At 43.4% G+C, this 19,075-nt stretch overlaps 1 protein-coding gene across 2 annotated transcripts in view; it reads left to right on the top strand.

Moving 5' to 3' along the window:
* MB21D2 (Mab-21 domain containing 2) overlaps positions 1–19,075 on the top strand; it is a 61,906-nt gene that overhangs the window by 7,837 nt on the left and 34,994 nt on the right. Inside the window, exon 2 of one of the 2 annotated variants that reach the window (XM_069864856.1) lies at positions 3,847–3,994. The exons of the other annotated variant lie outside the window; for it this stretch is intronic. The gene's annotated coding sequence lies outside the window, so the exon portion shown is untranslated. The remainder of the gene's footprint in view (positions 1–3,846; positions 3,995–19,075) is intronic. 2 annotated transcript variants of the gene reach the window in all.

The raw sequence follows: 19,075 nt of genomic DNA, 5'->3' as shown, positions 1-19,075 counted from the left end.
TGTAACAGATTTGGTCCAGAACTGCTGAGCAGCTAGGGCACAGTGGCAGTTAAATCTTGTAAGAACAAAGCCAATTCTTGATTTACTGCTTAATCTGTTAGGCCATGTGCCTTTTCTGTTCTAGAATGTTATATCTGAAGTCTCCTGTTCATGTTGTAGGATCTTTTTGGCACTACTCCACACCTCTTGCAAGGAAGGCTGTTTTTATTCGGTAGTGTGTATATGACTGTGCTTAGGAAATTAGATGCTGAGGTTATGAGGAAGGATTTGTATTAAACAGCTATCAAAAAATGCTAAGACAAACACTCCAGTTAGCTTCTGTGCTTTTCCCTTCATCACTTCTTCTCATTTTAATGGATCTCTTGAAGAGCTGGTGATGCTTTGAGTGACTCTTCCTGGAAAGGAATCCTGTGCTAATAGCGCTGCCTGGGCCTGATCCACAGGCAGATGCTTGGAGATATTTCATGTTTGTTTTGTACCTCACTAATTAATGTATAACTTAGTGGTAGAACAGCAGGAAAGCTACGTATGCTGACACTTCATGATATAATGATTTAATCCTTTGTGACACATTCCTGCTGAGTGTCAAAGCTGATAACTCTAATCTCTGTCCCTAGATCAGTGTGACGGGAACCTGTTCTAGAGGGCATTTTGCAGGAACTTGCAAGCTCTTGCCAGTTTTGTGAACAATTCATGTAAACTTTTTTTTTAAATTGCCACTTTTGAATGTGATTGTAAAGAATTCCCTGGTGCACTGTGGAATCTGGAGTTGAGTGCAAACAGAGGAACTAACTGACTGCATTCAAGTTAAATGAGTCTTGTCCCTGGAGAAGAGGGAAATAAGCTAATCTCCTTCTAAATACACTTCTTCCTTTGCTGCATTCAGAGCCGTTTGGGTATATTGATTGAGGTGTGCCTAAACCCACTGCTTGTTGTTATATATGATTCTGAAGCCCGGGTATGGATGCAGATCTGTACGCAGAGCTGTGCAGCTGCTCTCCAGTGGTGAATCCTTGTGATACAGCCAGCAGAACTTGCTTCTGTTCCAGCATAGGCAGTGAATTTATGTTTATTTTAAACTTTTGGTTGAATTGCTGTTCATAAAAGAATTTGCAGCTCTGATAACAGGAGAGAATGTCACTGTAACAACTCTTCAGGGGCTCTGTTGCCTTCTGTCCCTGGAATTTGCCTTTTGAAAGTTACATACAGTGAATGGCAGCCCAGGTATTGATATTAGCCCCTTGATATTAGGCCCTCAAAGCCTGAGTTGCTGAAATGTCTGTATTTCATAGACCATGTGCTAAGCAACCAGTAACCTGAGGAAAATAAGACGAATGCAAGTCTCTCTGCAGCACGGCTCTGAACAAGCTGCATTTTCTCAATTAAATGCTTGGAGGTTTATTCAATGTGCAACACACATCTAAGTGCAGTATTGAGACAAAAAGAGCTATTACAATTTGATTGAGCATCTGTCAGAGAGGCTTGTTTTATGTGCTAAGTTGTTTGTTAGAGCTTGACCCTATGCTCGAAATTTTTCCCACTGTGCTATGAATTTTGTGAATGTGCAAAGCATGCAGTTGATGCAGCAGTGTTGTACTGGAAATAACCGCTTTGGCATAGGCTTGTAATATCAAAGAATGACTGTGTGCAGTTATTTTAATTATCTTGGTGAGGGGATTCATATGTTCTATGTAAGCACTCAGCAAGACTGTCTGCACATTGTCAGAGCTGCAGAGTTAAGTTACAAGTTAATCTGGAAAATCAAAGTTAAAAAATTATTTTAATCTTCTTAATTCTAAATTCTGGTTCTGGGAACATAGAGCACTCCTGAGTTACTTTAAAAACTAGACAATCCCTTTCACTCGTTCACCCAAGCTGCACAACAGGAGGTTTAGATTCATCTTTTTATCTAAGCTGCTGCTTAACAATCCAGGTAAAGAAATCTCTATCTGAAAATCTGCTCTTATGTTGAGATCAGACTTGTAAGACGTAGCTTGTGTCTATGAATCACTCCTTGTGTATGTCACTGAGTTCTGAACTTTTTTCAGCTAACTCTTTCTTTGCCTTGGAAACAAGTACGCACCTTTATTTTATTCTATTTTCTGTCTGTCAGTGCTCCAAACACATAATTTAGGTGGAAAATATTTGCTGTTCAAGGGCAGTGATGGCACTGCTTTGGAGTGTAGGAGAGTGCTGTTGAGAGGTGATACAACCTAGGTTTGCAGATGGAGGTCTCATCGCCTCTCAGCAGAGTTGTTCCGCTGTGACAGGCTACACTGAGCCAAGGGCAGCCTTGCTTGATGAGGACTGTAGGAGTCCTATCGAAGATATTTCTGTCTACGGGAAACGGGAATATGGGAGACAAATTATCAAAATCCCCAGACCCACAGCATGTCGATAGACCTCCTGTTGTTCTTAATTCGTGTCTGTAAATGGCACTAGTTTCCGCTGCTGTGCACCAAGACAATAACAAACAACAATCCTTACTGTTTATATACCACTTCACAATTTTCAAAGCGTTCAACACACATTCAGTAATTCAGCTGAGGTGCAAATATTCTGTGAGCAAAACTAGTCTTTTTGCTGCCCAGGGGAACCTTTCATTACGGCTGGGACAAGGCTTTTCTTTTTCCCCTAAACTGGAGCTGTTGACAGATATATTCTATACAGGGACAGTACAGAAGTTTTCCTGAAGTTTTTAAGCCTTGGCATGTATCCTTGTTTGCTCCGGAGTTGGGCTACTCCTAAGTCATATGTGGTACTATTAAAAAAAAATTATGCAGGAGAGTTGCCTGTACGTTCTGAAAAATATGAAGACCCACAGTTAGCAGATTTGTGGTTTCAGAATCTATTGAGTTAATAAATATGTTGAGTCATTAGGTGTATCTTTCTGTTCTTGTGTAAGTCTTTGGGGGAACACCATCTCCATTGGAACTCAATACTCTGGAGGAGAATAAATATCTGTCAGTTCTGACTGTGCTGGATCATCAGCCCTTGTGCTGAAGAGAATTGAGGATGCTTGGTGAGTGGTGTTGGTCCATGTTTCACTAGATCCAGCACCTGATAAAGTAGCAGTCTGTCGTTTGGGGCAGGAGAAAGCGCAACAGAAGGCCTATTGCCAGCTAAGAGATGTGTTTTGAGGGTGATCAAAGATGTCCTGTTTTTCACGCTTCTGAAATGCATGCACAGGCATGAATTTAATTTGTCTGGCCTTTGACTCGCTTTGTGCTTTGGTATTTTGTGTATGTGTGTGGTGCTGGTGAGGGGGAGTTTGATGCACCTCTGTCTGTATCTATGAGCTGGGCAGGATGGGTTCTACTTTTATTTGTGACAATAACATCTCCTTTTAGCGTTCCATTACAGTGACTAGAAGATAACCATTGGGGTTTTTATCAGGTCACATAATAACCTGGGGTAGTGGTTTGCCTTGAAAATAATTATTTGGTAGTCTTTGTAATCTGATGCCTGATGCTGTAGAACTGCCTGTTTGGTTTGTAGATAGATGTAACCGTGAGGTTTAGTTATAACTGGGTGGTGGCACTTCTGGATTGCCTCTTTGTGTAAACTTATGGTAACTTTCTTTTTTAGAAGTTTTGCCTGCAGGTTTGACCTGAAACTGATTGTGAAAGAACAGCACGTGTTATATATTTCATATAAATGGTTGTATGAACAGGAACACTGTTAGCCTCTTGGTGACCTAATTATGCAGGGAGGTAGCAGTGCACTTTGAGATCACAGCTCTCATCTTTCACTCTAGCTAGCAGGGTATGGGAGAGGAACAGCATGTTTCTTGCAGGTGATGATTTCTCTTTCAGTGGCTTTGATATCCTCATTTTCTGTTTGAAGTTAATGTGCAGATTGCTAGCTGGTGTCACTCAAAGTGACTGACTGAGCTGCTGTTGTATGTGAAGATGTCTCCAAGACAACTGATTTCCTGGTCAAACAGCACATCGGCTTCTGCCACAAGACATTTTAAGGGAGCTGAAGGACCAAGGTATTTTAACAATTTCTTATTAGCACTGTAGCTGCCAAATACAGCTCAGACTCTAATGCTGAAAATGTTCATATTAAACACTGCAAATGAATAATTTAAAAAAAGAGTTGTGTGATTTGACTAACAAACTGATTTGTCAGCGAACTTCTACCAAATAATAGAAATTAATTCTTTACCTTTGCAGTTGTTTTTCTCAAAATGCTGTGTCTTCCTGTGCTGAAAGTGTAGGGAATTTAGGGACCTTCTTTCACTTTTATTTTTTTATTTTATGTCTAGCCTTCCCTGCTACATGTTAACTTCAATTCTTTAGTGTTAGTGTGCCCTATTTTTTTTCTAAAATATATCCTGATATCAGATGTTTGTTTCCATTTCTTTTTTGTTCTAAAACTCAGAAAGATTTAATGACTTCTTCCTGTTCTGAAGTTAGGACAAAACAAGCTTGAAACATTGGATTTTCTTCACTGTTTTGTCCCCTTCTTCCAGTCCTCTTTGTCTCCAGAGAGTCAGCATTACTGAACAAGTGTACAGCACTTAGAAGTATTTTTATTCTGCATTTCCAATTTTTTACTTTTCTTTATGAAATAATCCTATGCCTATCCTGTTTCAAGAGACTCAGTCCAAACTGAAGTCAAAAATATCCACATTTTTTCCTGCCTTTCTTGCAAGGCTTGGCTATACTGCCTAGCTGAACAAACCCCATCTTTGTCTTCACTTTGGAATAAGAAACAAGCAGGCTTGTTGATTCTTGCTGCATTAACACTATCCTCCTCCATCACTATGATGTAGTGATTATCGGGGGGTAGGGTGGAAGCTGCTTTCTGCTGCTTTCATGAGACCTCCCAGGAGGCTGCTGCAGCGTGTGGATCTCTGGCTCCAGAAATCTTACAGTACTTATTCAGACTGTAATGGCTGGAGGAACACAAGCAAAAATTGCTTTGTGCAGTCAGTGGGTGGAGAGAGGACACTGAGGGTGCTACGCTGAGAGCGCTTAAAGATTTTCAAATCAAAGACAAGGAGCTGCATCTATGCCCTGACCTCTGTCCCATGGCACATCTGAACCTGAACTCACAGCTAATAACCCCTGAGCCACTAAGCTGCCTTCTCTGAGCATGGCTGGTGCACTGGAGAATTTTAGGAATGCGGACTTCAGCACATTGTGGGATTGCTGCTGCTCACCCTCTGTTCAACCAGGAGCTTTAGAAGCCACAGTGGGGTTGGTATTGCCACGATAAAGCCTCATTGTTGTTGTTTGCAGCATTCTTTAGAGATTTATTTTCCCGGGTAAGGTTCCATTAGAACAGCAGGAGTCAACATCAAAGACCTGGAGAGAGGCCTCTTTCCTTCCCTAACACAGCACAGCTTCAGTCCTCTCCTTTCACCCTCCTCTCTCCTTTCACCATCCTGTCTCCCAATCCCTTTGCTTTTAAGGCATTAAAACTTTACTGACTGGGAAATCAAAGAGGCTGTGGCTAGTGGTGTATTGCCCCAAGTTACAGGAGAAATTGATCTAAGGGGGTAAAGGAGGAGGTCTGTGGAAGGATGGAACTGGTATCACTGATGCAAACCTCTCTCTTTTGGTGTCCCCTCTTTGCCAAAGTAACCCTATCTTTAGCAGCTGCTTGAATTGTTTCTGTTGGAGGATGCGGGAGGTCTCCTGTTGACCCATATGGGAGGGAGATAGAAATGAAGTTGGTCACACAGTCCCCACTGCCTGCTTGACTTTGTCCACAGTTCTGTATCCTGTATGTCTTTGCTCTGTGTGTGTCTCACACAGCAAGGAGCCTGACTCTGTGGGTTTGTTTTCTAGCAGATGTGGTAACAAGGGGGTGAAGGAATGCACTCCTTAGTCCCTGTCTCTGCTTCTGGTGGATAGTAAAAGGTCTTCCTGCAGGCTTTGATGGCCTGTTGACAAAGGAAGGCAACAAAATTTGTCCTCAGTGTGACAGAACAACAGTGTGACCAGCATATCTGAAAGATCCCAACAATGCATCTTGGAGTCCCATCCAAACTCTGTTAGCACAGGTTTCCTACACATGCAGGTGTTGAGTGCCGCACTTGATGACTAGGCAGTGATTCAAGTTATTTGAGATGCTAAGTGCAGTATAAGAAGCAACCTGGACCCAAATGAGAACCCAGTGTGGTTCTGGAGAATAATGCAGGGTTATTTTTAGGATTGTTGCTATTCTGTTCTGCACTGAGGAGGATAATGCTCCAGTTTTGCACTATTCTTCAGCTTTGTTCTGCCTTATTCCTTGTTTCTTGGTCCCGTTTATTTTAACTGACAGATACTGTTGCTTGAGAATCTCTTTTCCTGACCCACTGTCCTCTCACCTAAGTGTTGGACAAAGTTGTGATTTGAGGCAATCCAGAGATTGTGCTTTCTACAAAATACACTTAAAATAATCCCTGGTTCCCTTACAAGAAATCTATTTCTGCCCGGCTGATGGTCTGACTTGCAAGCTGAAAGTGCCTGGATGGGATTTATTATGCTCTGACCATTAAATTTTAAACTGCTTTTAATGCTAGATGTTAAATGACTACTGTCCAATTCCAAGCTCTGTGCAAAATTTCTGAGTTCTTAGGAAGGCACTTCACCTGCCACCACCCTGTGACAGGCTTTGGTTCCTGAGAACAACAAGAAGTTAAAAGGCTGTTCACAGGACAAGCGACCAGTAGTTTGAGGGACCTGTGTGCTGGCCAGTGTCCAGGTGTCTGTTTGGCTCTAGAGAGCAGAGCCAGGCAGACCTGGTACGGCTGTGATGTGAAGGAGGATGTTTGTATTGGTGACTGGCTGCAGACACTCCACCAGGACACAGTGACTGAGTGGCTCTGCTATTCGCTTTGTTCCTTCTTTAAGCGAAGCATCTTTGAAGCAGCAAGAAAACTGAACTTCACTGTTTCAGCACTGATCTGCTTACAGCGAGCTATTTTATTTTTGTACATGTCTAATAAATACTGAACTGTTCAGTGTTGTCACTTAATGTGGCTTTGTCTCTTGCTGCTGGGAGCCTCTGTATAAATTTCCCTTGAGACTGGCAAAACGTAGCCATAGAGTCCTGTGAGTCAGTGTACAGTGCAGGCTGCTTACTTGAGTACGATGTGACACGCACACTCCTCTAGCAGAGGCTGCTATCTGTCACCTTTGCCTGGAGAGCACTCAAAGCACTAAATGTTTCACTAAATGTTTCAAACCTAATGTTTCTCAAACTTCTTAATAGTCTTAAAGCCCTTTTCAGCTACTTGCAAAAGCAGCTGTGACAGGTGGGCAGGAGATGACCTCCTTGCCAAGGAGAGGGAGATGCCTTCTTCTGTGTTGCATGTGTTTGCAGGAGAAGCAGACACCCACCCAGGGCTTCCCGCTCTCAGGGCTCTGCATCCCATCTTCCTCACAGTAGCCTAGCACAGGGCTTTCCTTTCTGTCAACAGGAGTCCTCTTTAGTGTGTTTTACTTTCTTTATCTAGAAGTTGGACGTATATAAAATGGTCATCCAGCGCTAAGCTGGTGGGAAATGTCTGAGGTCGGTGTATCAGAAAAGGCTCCAAAATTTTACAGTATGCTGTGGCAGAGTTTCCAGAGCTTGTGCTTAACCAAAGCAGGATATCCCTGGTCCTCAACACTTTGATTAAAACCACTGTTCATAGCAGTGTTCACAGTGACAGCAGCTGGAAAGAAAAGTCTGGACCACATTAGCCTGAAGCTTAAAATCATCTTGTATTTGGTAATTTTCCTCTTCTGTAAGATCTTTGTTTTCTAACTCTGGAGTTCTTTCACTTTGCTTACAGTGAGTTAGGCAGGCTGTCATCAGTAGACACTGGTGATACTGGACTGGGAGTTTAATCAAAACCACTTTCATCAAGAATGCTTTCCCAGAGTGGGTCTGTCTGTCTCAAGATAAATTGAGACATTGCTTTTTTCTCATTCTCAAAACAATGAAGTTTGAACAGACTGTTTTAATGGTGCTGCTGGGTGGCTTCTTCCCATATTAGAAAGGAAGGTGCTGAACGTGGGCATCCCAGTGTGCATGCGTCTGTCTGTCTGGACCTGTCCCATCAATTAAACAGGAGCTGATGTCATGTTTGAAGGTCAGTTGTTTTATAACCTAATATTACCATTTTTTTTTCCTCTGGGCGTATTATCTCCCTCCAACCTGCAGCTCAGCACCATCTGGTGCAGGCACACAAGGGAGAAAGATTAGAGGGAAGTAAAGCAGCTTTGTTTGCTTCCCCCATTGCTTCCGATGTACAGAGGAGTCGGCAGTCTCTTACAGTATTGAATTTTAAATGGTGGGAAGGGCTGGATCCTGTTAGCTATGTAAGGGAGGGAGAAATAGTCTGTGCTTACCAGTGATCTGTCAGGAAGTGTCTCATGATTCCTAAGAGACTTACTTTGGCTACAAAGTGTGCTTTGCTGCGTTTTATTTTGAATTTAAATAGACTTGGGTTTTATGACCTGTTTTTCCCAACACCTATATTTTCCTTACTTGTAAATTGGCAGAAGCGCTCCTAAGTGAGGTACCCACACAGTACTAGCCCAGACCTTGATCTGCTTTAGTGGTGAAGTGCTATGAACACCTGCAATGCATTTTTACCTGACAGAGCCACCAGAGTGACGTGCCGCACACATGTCCTGCCACACAGGGAGAGCTTCATCTTCCCCAGTGGCATCTGTCTGCACAGACCAAGGAGATGCATATTTACTTGTCCAGCCTCAGCCTACAGTGAAGATCATAGAATTATAGAATCATAGAATAACCAGGTTGGAAGAGACGCACCGGATCATCGAGTCCAACCATTCCTATCAAACACTAAACCATTCCCCTTAGCACCTCATCCACCCGTGCCTTAAACACCTCCAGGGAAGGTGAATCAACCACCTCCCTGGGCAGCCTGTTCCAGTGCCCAATGACCCTTTCTGTGAAACATTTTTTCCTAATGTTCAGCCTAAATCTCCCCTGGAGGAGCTTGAGGCCATTCCCTCTCGTCCTGTCCCCTGTCACTTGGGAGGAGAGCCCAGCTCCCTCCTCTCCACAACCTCCTTTCAGGTAGTTGTAGAGAGCAATGAGGTCTCCCCTCAGCCTCCTCTTCTCCAGGCTAAACACCCCCAGCTCTCTCAGCCGCTCCTCATAAGGCCTGTTCTCCAGCCCCTTCACCAGCTTTGTTGCTCTTCTCTGGACTCACTCCAGAGCCACCGCATCCTTGCATTTACACTCAAGCTTCATTCTCTCTCCCATCCTCCCACCCTCTTTTTCTCCATCTGAAGGTGTGATCACTCTCTGTCTAAACTGCATGATGATTGTTTTCTGTAAAAGCAAAGCTCATTTCTTTCCAATAATGAAATGGTAATGATTCAGAAATTCTGATCTCCTAGGCCAGCAGAATTACTTGCAGACTAAAATTTTGTTTTACTTCAATGTTGCAAATTTTGCATTGGGCTATTTTGAAACAAGATGTCTCTAGCCATTACTAAATATTGTACTTAGCTGTTTGAAAAGAGCTGCTAATTGGTTTGCACTGGTTAGATATGAATATACAAGCCAAGTTATGAAAACATTTGGCTGACTGTGATTCATGGAATGTACATGGTGCTGTATCATAAGACATTTAATGTGCATATAGACTCTGTTTTGTCTACCTTTTCTTTGCTGCTTTGTAGCATTCTTCTAAACTGTGATTTTGTCAGGTCAAGGATGCTTTATATAAATTCCTAATTCCTGGAGAGAGTGTAAGCTTGGAGGCTTTGAGGGAGGGTTTTTGTTATTATTTTTACTTTCTTAAGTAAAAATAAAATTAGTTTCTAGCCCCTCCCCATTACATAATGAACGTTGAACTGAAGACAGTAGATGTTCAGAAGAGATTTATTTGGAAACAAAAAGGGAGTTCAGGGTTTTCCAGTGCATTAGGTTTAGCTCCCAATTTGTGACAGTAAAGCATTTATCTCCTTTCACAAATGTTACGATGCAGTCCTTTCCACTGTAGTCTGTGATGATGGGATTGGACTTTTTTCCTATTTCTTCAGTATTTGATTCAGCTTTTCTTGTTCCCAGCATCTTGATTTATATAGGTTTTTTCCTAGGGAAGATCCGTAGTAAATGGAGCAATGGTTCTTGCATTTCTTGATGAATTTGTAGGTTTGTAAACTGCACTTTCTCAAGTAGTGAGACAAGCTGATGTCTCTGCACGTGACAGTGAAGAGTAAAGAAGACGGATGCACACAACAAAGGGCCTAACCCAGTCACCACAGTCGTCTTAATGTGAAACTTTGCTGCCTTGAACCGAGCTGGAAAATGGTACTGTAGATTCTCACTTGCAGCTCTAACTCTGAAACTGATTGTGGTATGTCCCGTTAATTGCCTAGCAAGGTGATTACTCTCCCCTCTCTCCAATTTTGCTTTTAAGACCATTCTTGAAGTAATTTTGATCACTGTCCATGGCATTTTACAACACATTTTGTTTCCTGTCCAGACTGACTCAGTTTTCTGTATACCTTGTCACTATGTAGGGGAAAAAAACCCCTACTTTGTGCTAGCTTGCCACAAGGGAAGACTAGAACTAAAAGAATCTGAAATAGCGGTTGAGGAGGGAGAAGGAAACCAAGTGGAAGATTTCACTCTTTTTGCAAGCTTCCTTAGTTGTTTTTAGTGCACAAGAGAAAAGCAAGGAGGGATTTTTTATTATTCAGGACATAATGTGGCCTTTGCAACCTAAAATGCTCCTAGACATACCACTTTTGTACTTCTAGTGCTCTCTGTGGAAATACGTTACACTTCACTTTTCAAGGACAGCATAAGACAGCAGAGCTTGGCTTGGATAATTGCAAAATCCCCTTATCTGCCTGTTCTTACTTCGTTTTTCTTCCAACTCTTGTCTTCATTGGTATTGAAAGCATGCAGCCAAGGTTGATGAGGACAAAATTTAAGCTATGGTCAGTCTCCACTTAACTCTTTGCAGCTTTTATTTAAGGAGAAGTTAAGTGAGCAAAGCTATGATTTTCTTTCTGTTTTTTTTCTTTGTTTTTTATTTCTGTCCCACTGCAGCAAGGAGTTTTAAGCTGCCTTTTGAAGAGCTGACAGCTTACTCACTGATCTAAAATGCTAGAGTGCAGAGCACTCTTTGAGGAAGTTGGGTTCCTCATCTCTTAGTCTTTTCTTCTTGGTGTCAGGAGACGCATATACCTTACAATTACTTTAGGTGAGGTAGTATATGCCAGATTTCCAAATATCAGGCTTCAAAAAAGAGGTAACTTGGTAGCTGACTTTGCTACCCAAGATTTCTGCCCCAGAAGAATCTTCTCCTGGCAGACATCACGTAGCTCCTGGTGCTGTGACCAGCACGGCACCCACACTATCTGGTGGGGTCTTGACAGGGAATGAACCATCATTACTGCCTTATTTGATACAGATCCAGGAAAGCCATCCCACAAGTGTAAGGTTAATGGTTGGCAGTAATAATTCAACTAGCATTTCATGCTGAAATAGAGGCTTTTGGTTTATATTGCCAGTACCTCTCGGAGTTCTTGGTTGGGGATGGAGCACTATAGTACTCAAGTCTGTGCAAAGATTAACGGAAAACTGCAATCTTTGCTTTGAAGATGTCTCTAGGATATAAGTAGCAGAAGTATTTTAAGTAGTCCTGTGCCTTCTGCTATTTTGTTAACTTTCACTTTCATTGGGTTGTTCGAACCATTGACTGGACTGTTTGCAGTTGCATGGTTTTTGATTGCTTCTCTTCCCATCTCAGCAAAGACCCCTGCGGATAGTCTCTCAGGGTTTGTTGTATTTGTTTCTGGAAGTTCCCCTGTTGAGTAGCTTGGCAGAAGTTTGCCCACTGTCTCCAGCAATAATTGAGCTGGTTTAGTGAGTTATGGAGAATGAACGGGATTGATTTCCCCTTTGCAGTCTGGACTAGAAAGACTGATTCCCTTGGTCTGCTGCACACTCAAGGCCATAAGCCAAGCTGCCATCAATTTTACCTTCTCTTCCTGTGAAATTGCTAAAGAAAAGATCCTTTCCAAATCATGTGTTTGGAACAGATGTGGCTTATATTACTAGATGATTCAGCTAAAACTGGTGCCAAAACATCTTCCAGAACTCTCAGCTGGCTGTTGGGTTGAGAAAAGGAATATTTTGATAGAAATGCTGGGCTGGTTCTGTCTGTGTCTGTAACTGCAGCTGTGTCAGGTACAGTTCCCTTTGATTTAGTGGAGCTCTAACAGAGGGATGGGATGAGGGCTGGTGCCATGAAGCCAGGGAAGCACTGGAGATGTGTGCCCAGAACAGGATGCTGCCAGCCCAGGAGAATGAAAGAAGGACAGAAATGCAATTGTAATAAGTTTGGTTAATACGTGGAGGTGCTTACACATGGCCTGTGCCCAAATTACATTCCGCTTCTTCCACTCTGTTGTTCCTTTTTTGTCAAATACCATCAGCTTAGAGATCACTGGGGTCTTCTTGGCCAAATATATTTCCTTCCACCTTCTGCTGAGATGAAGGAAATTCTGTTTTCATAAATAGGAATGTGATTATCTCACCTGTTTTTCCCTTTGCAGTCACACTTGGCAGTCTCCCAGAAAGCTATTGGAATGAGCTTTTTTGAGACTGGATGTTCTACACAGACTTATACCAGAGACGGAATTGGGTATCTGCCTAAAAGTCTTAGCACTGATGTCAACCCACATTTGTTTGTTTAAAACTTGCTTAAATGTAGACTGAGAAGTGCAGAGAACGAGCAGAAGTACTTGATCAGATTCAGTCAATATAACGGTGTGGCTCTTTGGACTTTACCGCTGACATTGTAAATCAGAGCACTTTAACCCTAAATCAGGTTAAACTTTTATAGATGGGTGAAGTCCAAGTGAAGTGTGCTGCTGGTGGTGCCTGGGGAGTCCAGCCCAGAGAACAGAAACTGCCTGTTTTGTAGTCCATAATAGGGAAATATTAATTGTGACTGATGAACAGCTGAACCAACCTGCTTTTTACTGCACTGAGGGCATTTATAGTGAATACAGAGTAGCAAGTCTTGGCACTGGAGAATGTGGAGTCGACAGTACTGTGTCAATGACTGTCTGAAATCACATTTATGCAACATGATTGCAGGGTACCAGCTGCATCCAGAACACAGGGTGCTAGTAGCCTCACTCATGGATGCACCAAAGGGAAGAAATGTCTGCAGGTGATAGTAGTGGGGATTATCTCCCCTCCCTGTTTCTAGAAAAACTTAAGCTCTGTCAGAGTCTTCTGCTGAAATCTAGACTACATTCTGCCTTAATAAAGAGAACTGACTATAGGAAGAGCTGTGGTTTGTTTCTGCGACTGCTGAGTCAGGAGTGGGCAGGGGTGCGAAATGCAGTGTTGTCATTCTGTTCCCATGGGGAAGCTGTTTGTACCTTGGCGCTGTAGTTTGTCTCAGTATCTTTCTTCTGGGAGCTTTCTCTATGATTCAGCAGGCCTACCTGCGTTCCATTAGAAACCAGGATACCTCCCTATTGTTGCTTGTTTCTGGACTGTAGTCTGTAAACCAGATATCCTGTGCCAGTGAGCAGAGCAGCTGGAAAACCAGTGTCTATTCAGTGTCCCTGGTACACCTCCTGGTAATCTGGGAGAGGTCAAGTGCGGCATGCTTGGGCCGCTGCAGACTATTGGATGTAACCTTGGTGTTCCATGAGAGATGGAGGCCCCTTAAACAGCAGGTAGTGCTCCCCATGCTCTATGCCTCTCGAGTTCAGCTGCCTGGGAAGGGAGCAGTGTTTGTGCAGTCTGACTATAATTATTAAATAAGGCAATTGGTGTCCCAGCTGTGCCTCTCTGATTTCTTCAGTGTTTGATGTTGTATCTTCTGTTCTTTACCCAGACACTGAAGATTTTCGTGCAGCTCAGTGCAGGGTCTGGTGCTTTCAAAGCCGGAGCCTTGATGTCCTTTAAGGTTAGTAAGGGCAGGCTCTGTCAGCAAAATCTTGTCAAGATGCTTGTAGTTTTTGCTAGGAAGGCTCTTTCCTACCTTTGCCTGTGTCAGAGCAAAAGACGTCACCAAGTAGCAAATAGACTGGGCTTGTACTGCAGGGTTTCAATGGCAGTAATTTGCTCATCATGAATTGCATCTCTTGCACTTTTCGGCGATGCTGACAGAAGATATTGCAGTACAAACTGGGTTAATACTGCCTTTGTGCTGCTGTCGAATTCTTTTTAATGACAGAGTACTTCGTGGTCCCTTGAATTTCACTGGCAACTGCATGCATGCTTTGGTGCCAAACAGTAAAATGCTGCATATTGCAGATGTGTCTTGGTAGGTTAAAAACCACTCAGTAAACACAGATGTAAGCCCAAGCGGGTGCAAAGATGAAGTAAAATGTATGTACCAAGCTTTTATTTCCTTTTGCCACAAAGATTTTAAATGGAACTGTGGGTGCTAGTTGGATAAAGAGGCTGTTTAGTGTATTCAGAGTTTTTAGTCACGTGCACTATGAATAACTTGCTGCAGAAGTTAGCAGTTCCTTCCCTAACTCTCTGACCATTGAATAGTGGAGAGGATACAGTAGGCAAACCCCATAATTTAGAGGAAATTAATTTCTCTCTGCTCCACCTCTTCCTGTGAGCAAAAGGGCGGAGGACGGGACAATGAAGACATCTGTTCCTTTGAACCCACTCACAGACTTGCTGGGTAATAAAACTGAAGGAAAGGATGAGAACCTATTGCTTCTGCTCAAGTTGTTGCTAATCCCCGATTGTTGAGTACTGAGGGGGTGAACTTTTATCATATTGACCTTCTTAGGGGACATTGAAAAGAAGCTGGCACTGACCTCTGCCAGGATTTAAATCCAGGAGATTCAGAATCCCTTTGTGCCCCTTTCAAAGAGGAGGCAAATCTCCGTGGTAGGAATGCTTTCGCCTCTGCCACAGGGTCGGTGCCTCTGCTGTACAGACCCATATGCTACACTCTGCTCTCCTGGATGAGCCCTCCCCTGCTGGCATAGGACTATAATCTGGGCTGCAGCAAAATAAACACGAGTTCTGCAGAAGAAGCAAAATTGTCTCCTGGACTCCAAGCTTGCCCTGTCTCCCATCCACATGTTGCTGATGTTACATGTAGTGATTAAAATCTTGTGGCTATAAGCGAAAGGCTGTGGGGTCCTTCCCATCCCCCTGGCTCCTCCTGCCTAATCTCATTGTGCTGCCTCATCGCAGTGAAGACCACTCTAATGGTTTTAAGTGGTCCTGTTCCTGACTGGGTGCGGTTTGCTTTATGTTCAGACTGTTTGATATAACTAAGAGATCAGGTCGCACGCATCTACTGCTTCAGAGTCCTCCTGTTGTGTCAGCAGGTGTATGCATGAATATTAGGTTTCACTCTGAATATGGGATCTGGAAACAAAAGCTGTGTAACCAGCAAGTTAAAAAATGCCAAGGGGGTAATACATTGATCTCAAAGTAACAAAGTGTGGCTGATAACCCTTTTATGAGCTCAGCCACAGAATACAAGGGCAGATGGTCTCTTCAAAGTTTTTCCAGGCCCTTAGAAGTGTCATAAGTCATAAACCACCGATTGTGGCACCCACTGGCACCAGTAAGGTTGTTGGGGGCATTCTTCAGTTGTGAATTTCAAGTTTCCTGTGTATCCTTCCATGACTTTCTCCCTTAGCTAGTGAGGAGCTGTGAGAGAAATGGCCATCTAGGAGGTGGTATAAAGTGTATAAACCTGGGATGTTTGTTGAGAGCGAGAATGGTTCTGCCTTAACTAAAGGTAACAAGCAGGTAGCTTCTAGAGAGAAGAAAGATGGCTTTGTGCAATGATGTGAAAACTGTGAGCCAGGAAGCCTGCTGATATTTGCAGCGCTGACTGAGTTGGACAGAAAAAGTCTCTTAGGAGTGTGATGGACACAGAGGTATCTCAGTATTAGTGAATGGGATGGAAGCCAAGGCTGAGCTGAGCAGAGGCATTCAAGTTGAGAGATAAATTCCAGGGTACTGAGTGAAACAGCTGATGTCTTGTTTATGAATGTATGCCTAGTGATTATTGCTGTCAGCACAGCTGAGAGCTAGAGGTACACAGTCCCTGAAAAAAAAATCTCATAGAGCCTTGTAGAAATCTCTCTGGCCTTTCAGTTTCTCTCCCAAGGCACAAGTTTGATGAACTCACACACTGGAGGAGAAATGTGGGGACTTTGTTATTGTAGGTGGCACTGGAGCGTGATGATGTGATTTAAAGTGATGGGATTCTCTAATTTGGGGCTGTAAACCATAGGGACAGATAAATTTTGCTATAGAGGTGAGAAAGGAGTGCAGGAGCTCCCTAACAATTCTCTAAACTGTAATGGGTGACAATGTCAAGGGAAGAGACAGCACCACAGTGTAACAGTACATGTAGTGTATGTTTATGAAGTTGAGTAAGCTAGCAGGGCTAAGCTGCTGCAGTGGCCTGGAAAAACAACGCAAGAGCCAAAAGCTGACAGAAGAGAGGCAAGTGACGCTGGCAAAGCAATAGGAAAGAGGAGAAGCTGGTACTAAATTAAACTTGTGAACTAAATAGGAGTTTGTTCCAGAATTAACCACTTGAAGTATTAAGTAATGGAGACTGCTAAGGTGTTAAACGCAGTGTCCATAGTAAGCACGTTTGTCCCACACCTCAGGGTTCCTTTGAGTGCAGGATTGAAAAAAACAAAAAAATCACCAGAAAGAACCACGTGTTTCTCCACCCAATGTTTCTATATCTCTTCTCTCTCATGTCATGGAGCAAATTGAGGTACTGGGAAGAGCATTGGAGACAGATTCATCTTTAGCAAGAGGAATTCGAGGGAAAACCCAACACTCACAAGGAGGAGCAACAAGTGCCTCTAAACAACAGAAGGCTGCTTGATGCCAGCACAAAAGGGTGTAATATGTGCAAGATCTCATCAAGGGAGAGGAACACAAAACCAAGGATCTAATTGATGGGAGGCAGCCCTCAAAAATGATGTGTGTACTAGTCTGTGGGTGGAGTGAGCAGCTGAGCGATGCAGGGAGAATGATGCTGCAAGGAAACCTTGTGAGGTAGGGGATGGAACTGCTCTGTCATTAAATATGTGATAGTACCACAAGCTGATCTGATTATGCAGATGGCTACTCTAGGACTATGTTTGCTTAGTTTCAGTGCAAAGCTGTAAGCAGAGACAAGCAGGAAGGAAGGAGATGAAGGTCAAAGTAAGTTCCTTTATAGTAAATGCATTAAGGTTGTTAGCGGGGAGTGGCAGGTCTCTCAGCAGAAGGTTGCAGCACATTTCGTAGGCTGGGTTAGTTTTTAGTTTTAACAGGGAGATAAAGCAGGGCAGAGCAAAGTTTTATAAAAAGGGATATTCTGTCTACCCGGTGAGTAGGAATTCAGGCTGATAGACTTTAGTGAGGCGTTTGGGAAAGACTTTAGTGAGGCATTTGAGAAATGTTTGGTCATTCATGCTACTATCAGGGGCTCTCTTTGTCATTGAAATGCATTGATTAACTGGGTTGAATGTGAACATGAAAATGCAAAACTTAGCCAGCTTTACTTACCTGTGAGGGCACTAGGTGGGAGCAGACTGTACAACTGTATTTAGAGGAGGTTACAACACTACCTAGCAGAGGTTGTACTACTCCCCAGTCCACTTCACGGAAAAGAAGTTTTTACCCTGTAGACTAGCTTGAATGCATTATTTGATTTCTTTAACTAAAGCAGCTTTTCTGGCAACACAAACGTTGTGCAACATGACTGTACAGCATACTGAATTCTGTCCTAGTGACAGAGGAAAAGCCACCATGGGTTTGGTTAGCAGATCATTTGTTGGTCTTCTAAGTTGACAGGAACACTAGGAATGCAACCTGCACTGAGAGTTTGTCTTGGAACAAGCCAGGCTTGCAGTTTCTTTTCCCTTGTCAGTACTGAGTCGGTAGTTAAGATTTGTATGCAACACTAGTAAGTATGGACTCTACTGTGTTCTGGGACTTAGAGGACACTTGAAAGGAAGGGTTGAAAAACAGAACCTATGACGTATTGTTCTTCTTTGTCCTTTTCTTGAATCATTTGCCTTGGGCCTGAAATGTCCTGAGTGGAGAAATTGCTTCCTACTACTGACAGTGCTGTTGGCTTTATGGAAATGAAATCTCTCTGCAACACTGCTCTCTCTTCACCTTGCTTTTAAAGACAGAGTTTGGTGCAGAACCTGGTGGTGCTGCAAAGAACAAACAAAGGGTTGCAATAGTATCCTGGGGTCCACTGCCTGGCCCTGCAGTAGTCCAGCAGGCTGAAGGCAGGGTTCTGAAACTGTTCATTAAGGCTCAATCTGCTCTCAGATGTGAGTTTTGCTGTTCACACTAGCCAGTGTGATGGGCAGAGGGGCATCACAGCACCCTGCTTGATATTTGGCTAGCTCTGTGCAGAGGATGGATTATTTCTAATTTGAGAGTTGCACTGGATTTAGAGTTGTTTCTGGAATTGCTTCCCTTTGTTTGGCCTGAGCTGTTCAAGAAAAGCACTGCTGTGCAGATAGACTCCATCTGGAGGCTGGCTGATGTTGTGCCCATCTACAAGAAGGGTCGCAGAGAGGATTCAGGGAACTACAGGCCTGTCAGTCTGACCTCAGTGCCGGGGAAAGTCATGGAGCAGGTGATCTTGAGTGCTGTCATGAAGCACATGCAAGAGAACCGGGTGATCAGGCCCAGTCAACACGGGTTCAAGAAAGGCAGGTCTTGCCAAACAAACCTGATCGCCTTCTATGATAAAGTGACTCTACTACTGGATGAGGAAAAGGCTTTGGATGTATCTTCCTGGGCTTCAGTAAAGCCTTTGACACAGTTTCTCACAGCGTTCTGCTTCAGAAACTGTCAGCCTCTGGCCTGGCCAGGCGCACGCTCTCCTGGGTGGAAAACTGGTTGGCTGGCCGGGCCCAGAGAGTGGTGGGAAATGGAGTTAACTCCAGCTGGAGGCCAGTGACAAGTGGGGTTCCCCAGGGCTCAGTGCTGGGTCCAGCCCTGTTCAATGTCTTTATCAATGACCTGGATGAAGGCATCGAGTGCACCCTTAGCAAGTTTGCCGACGACACTAAGCTGGGTGGAAGTGTCGATCTGCTGGAGGGTCGGGAGG

The sequence above is a fragment of the Phaenicophaeus curvirostris genome, chromosome 10 (genome assembly GCF_032191515.1).
Source record: "Phaenicophaeus curvirostris isolate KB17595 chromosome 10, BPBGC_Pcur_1.0, whole genome shotgun sequence".
NCBI lineage: Eukaryota > Metazoa > Chordata > Aves > Cuculiformes > Cuculidae > Phaenicophaeus > Phaenicophaeus curvirostris.
Note: the sequence above shows the minus strand (reverse complement) of the source record. Positions and strands in the feature narration are given on the sequence as shown.